Source organism: Oryctolagus cuniculus, chromosome 11 (genome assembly GCF_964237555.1).
Source record: "Oryctolagus cuniculus chromosome 11, mOryCun1.1, whole genome shotgun sequence".
Taxonomy (NCBI): domain Eukaryota; kingdom Metazoa; phylum Chordata; class Mammalia; order Lagomorpha; family Leporidae; genus Oryctolagus; species Oryctolagus cuniculus.
The window spans coordinates 60,839,689-60,843,344 of record NC_091442.1 but is presented as its reverse complement, the minus strand read 5'-3'; the positions used below and the strand labels follow the sequence as shown (position 1 = coordinate 60,843,344).

Genomic DNA, 3,656 nt, shown 5'->3' with positions numbered 1-3,656 from the left:
ATGAAGATGCAATTTATATTTTGAAAAGATCTCTGTGGTGGTGATGAGAAGAATGGATTGTGGAAGAAGGGACAAAAATGGAAGCACAGAGACCAGTTGCGAGAGACTTGCTGCAGAGATGCGGGTACAGAGCAGGGAGGTGGCAGCATGGGGGGGGGGGGTACCAGTGAACCTGCAGGACTTGGTGGCAACTGTGTGTGAAGCCAAGTGGGGAGAGAGGAGGCAAGGATGACATGTACGCTTTTGGTTTGAGCATTTGGAGGCTATGATAAGAAGAATTTGATCAGGGAAAAGGGAAAGTCAGGAGTGCCTTACTAAACATGATGTTTTTTTTGTTTTGTTTTGTTTTGTTTTGTTTTGTTTTGTTTTTTAATGCCTGTTCTCTGTGCATGTCTCTTGTGGATCAGGGACCTAATCAATGGGCTTTTATGTTTCTCTTATGACAAGTATCCCTCGAAGGGGTCAGCAGTTTGGGGACGATAGAGCTGTTCAAGTTCCTTTTCTCTTCTTGCTCAAGCACAAAAAAAAAAAAAAAAAAAAAAAAAAAAGACTTTCATTATTACAATGATTACAATTTGTATTCCATGGCCAACTTCTGGCTCACCTTTCAGGCAGGAATAAGAAGCAAAACGAGGAGAGCTCTGTGTCTATTTCAAGGCTGCACATCTAACAGAAGTTCCCAGAAGATTTTACTGGACATTGCCCATGGCCACTCAAACTTGCAAGGAAGCCTGAAAATTATTGCTCATGACTGTGCACAGTGCTCCCCTCAAAAATTTCAGTGTTCTGGTGAAGGAATGGATATTGTGAAGGTAGCCACTATGCAGGTAGATATTGAAAAGAAAAAATTTGCAATAAGAGTCTGGACTCCACAGTAGTATTCAGACACAAGAAAATTAGTCATGAGCTTGTAAAGGATATTTAAAGCCATGGGACTTAAAATTAGGTTAAAGGTAAAAAACAGCTAGATGAAAGGATTTTGAATGCTTGCATCACAAAAAGTGAAATGCTTGAGATGTCCTCAATGTCCTGAGTTCATCATTACACAAACTGTGCCAAAATTTCACAGTGCATCCCGTATCTGTTCATCTAAAGATAAAACAACTAAAAACTGAAGAGTAAAGAGAAGAGAACACCGGACAGAGCGTGGAGACCCTCCTATGTTCCGAGGCCCAGGTGAGGGCGGAGCAAAGGGGGCCGAAAGGAGCAAAGAGGTAGAAGGGAACTCAGAAGGATGTGCAGAACCCTGGTGAGCGGCCCAGTGAGGGGGTGCAGACAAGTGACAGCTGGACTGGGCAATAGGGAGACTGCTAGTAACGCTGCAGACAAGGATCCGACCGGAGTGGGCTGAGGGTGCAGAAGGTAAGAGGACAGGGACTGAGTATAGATAAGTTCTCTTAAGAAGCCTCTGCAGGAGACAAAGCAGTGACGGGGGCCTGTGCCTTTAAGAGAAGCCTTTGTTTGGTAGCTGGCTTCCTGGCTTTCAAGTGGAAGATACTAGAATATGCTTTTCCACTGATGGAAGACCTTGAGCTCCAAGCAGAGAGGTAAAGATTTAATTTTAGAAACCCTGCGAGTTTTTAAGCAAGAAAATGGCATGATGAAGTCAGTGTTTTAAGAAGATTCGTCTGAAAAGAGCTGCCCATAAATTGTATAAAATTGGAAAAAGTATACATAGCAGTGGAAAGTGCTGGATGTCACCCAAAATGAGCCGACTAATGCAACAGAAAATGGCCTGAATGAGGCCCCTGAGGTAAGTCAGCCAGGAGTCTTTCCATGGCTAACGAATGGGCCCCAAAAGGAGCATTCGGAATTGATGTGTCTCCAAAAGGTAAAATTTAAACTTAAAGGCTGTCTCTGGGAGACCATCATAAAAATTCCAAACATTGTAAAATATCTGAGGATAAAATATTGAAGGCATCAGTAAAATCTGCTAAATATTAAATGGATGAATGTGTTGGATCAGCACTTATTTTTACCGTAATTTATAGAGCTGTGTAAATGTATATGGCACTTCACAGAACATAAAGCACAAAAGACAGAATTCCTGTTCTGTGAAGTTTACAGTCTTTTTCAGACATAAACTTAAACATCGGATGATGACCTCTCAAAATTTTTTGTGCCAAAATGGTTGCAGAAGGCGTGAGTGCTGCCCACACAAGGGATTCATGTTCCACACTCCTGCCTAGTCTTCAACCTTAATAGAAAACCCTGTTAGACACGCTGGCTACTCACCAACTGTTTTTATCTGTGTTGCATGTACATTCTGAAATATTTGGGAATACTTACTTTGTAAGGTTTTGCTTAAAAAATGTATTCAAAAGGTGGAATGAGAGGGAGAGAGAGAAAAATATTTCCCATCTACCAGTTCACTTCTCCCAATACCCATAACAGCCAGGGCTGGGCCAGGCCAAAGGCAGGAGTCTGGAACTTAATCCGGATCTCCCATGTGGGTAGCATAGACCCACACCCTTGAGTCATCTTCTGCTGCTTCCCAGAGTGAACATGACTAAGAAGCTGGATGGTAAGTGGAGCACCTGGGACTCGAACCAGGCATTCCAAAAAAGGATGCAGGTCTCCCAGGTAACAGCTTAACCACTGGGTTACAACACCTACCTCCTTATGTGTCTATTTTCATGGCTCCCTCTATGACATTTCTTGGGTAGCAATTAGAATTTGTTAAAAGACTCAAATCAAATGCATGACAAGCAAGGAGGGCATATCAATCAAGCAGCCCACTGGTCTTGAGAGGAAGCCAGCAGCCAGCAAGGTGAAATGGTTCACCCAAGATCTCATTACCAGTTAGCAGAGCTGGGACTGGAGCATGAGGACCCTTACAGCCTTGCTCTCATGCCCTCATGTCTCTTTCAGAAGCTGCTCACCTCATAGAAGCTCCATGGGTTTGTTTCCCTACAGATTTTTGTGAAAATCCTGTGGCTTCTTTTGCCGTTTTTGCTGAAATGCACCAGCATTTGCTCCACTTCAACAAGAAGCACCAGTGAAGGAGAGCAGATTCCACATTCCGACAGCCCAGAATCCATGATTAACCAGAGTTACCAACGACACGGGCTCTTCTGCTTCGGGATTCCGTTTTTAAAGTCTTTTTTTTCCTTACAAATCAGGTGTCCACTCTCAAAGTCGTATCTAAATTACTCCAAAGGTAGCAAACACTTGCAGCTTGTGAGATTTGGGTGCCTGGAACAGCAGTCTACAGAAAACAGCATACAATATGTGGTAGATTAATTGACTGTGAAATTACAGTTTAAGCAACAAAGCGTTTTTAAAGTGTTAGGAATGTAAAGAAGCATGTAAACAAACTGATTTTCATTATTTGTTGAAGTAAAACAGTTTGCCTTTTCCCCTTGCTTTCTTCCTTCCTTTCTCTTTATAAATGTCCTACAAGCACTTGCTCTGGGATCATCTCATTTGTAAAGCGTTCCTAAAACACCACTCCCTGGAAAGGGAGATTTATTTGCAGAGATGCTGATTCTCAGCTAAAGTATCTGCAGCGGTTTCTGTGGATGTTCACCATGAATCAAGCATTATTCAAATCAAAGGCGCTGATGGTATTAAGGTGATTAGGAAAGGTGAATAGTCATTACCACCGGGTGGTAATAGCCTGGCATTTTGTAACTGCAAAGGACAATAGGGAAAAT

At 42.5% G+C, this 3,656-nt stretch overlaps 1 long non-coding RNA gene across 1 annotated transcript; it reads left to right on the top strand.

Annotated features, from left to right (window-relative positions):
• Positions 1 to 1,479: 1,479 nt before the first annotated feature.
• Positions 1,480 to 3,358, top strand: LOC138844481 (uncharacterized). The gene is made up of 2 exons (XR_011380370.1): positions 1,480 to 1,753; positions 2,917 to 3,358. It is a non-coding gene; the product is annotated as an uncharacterized lncRNA (long non-coding RNA).
• The last annotated feature ends 298 nt before the right edge of the window (positions 3,359 to 3,656 follow it).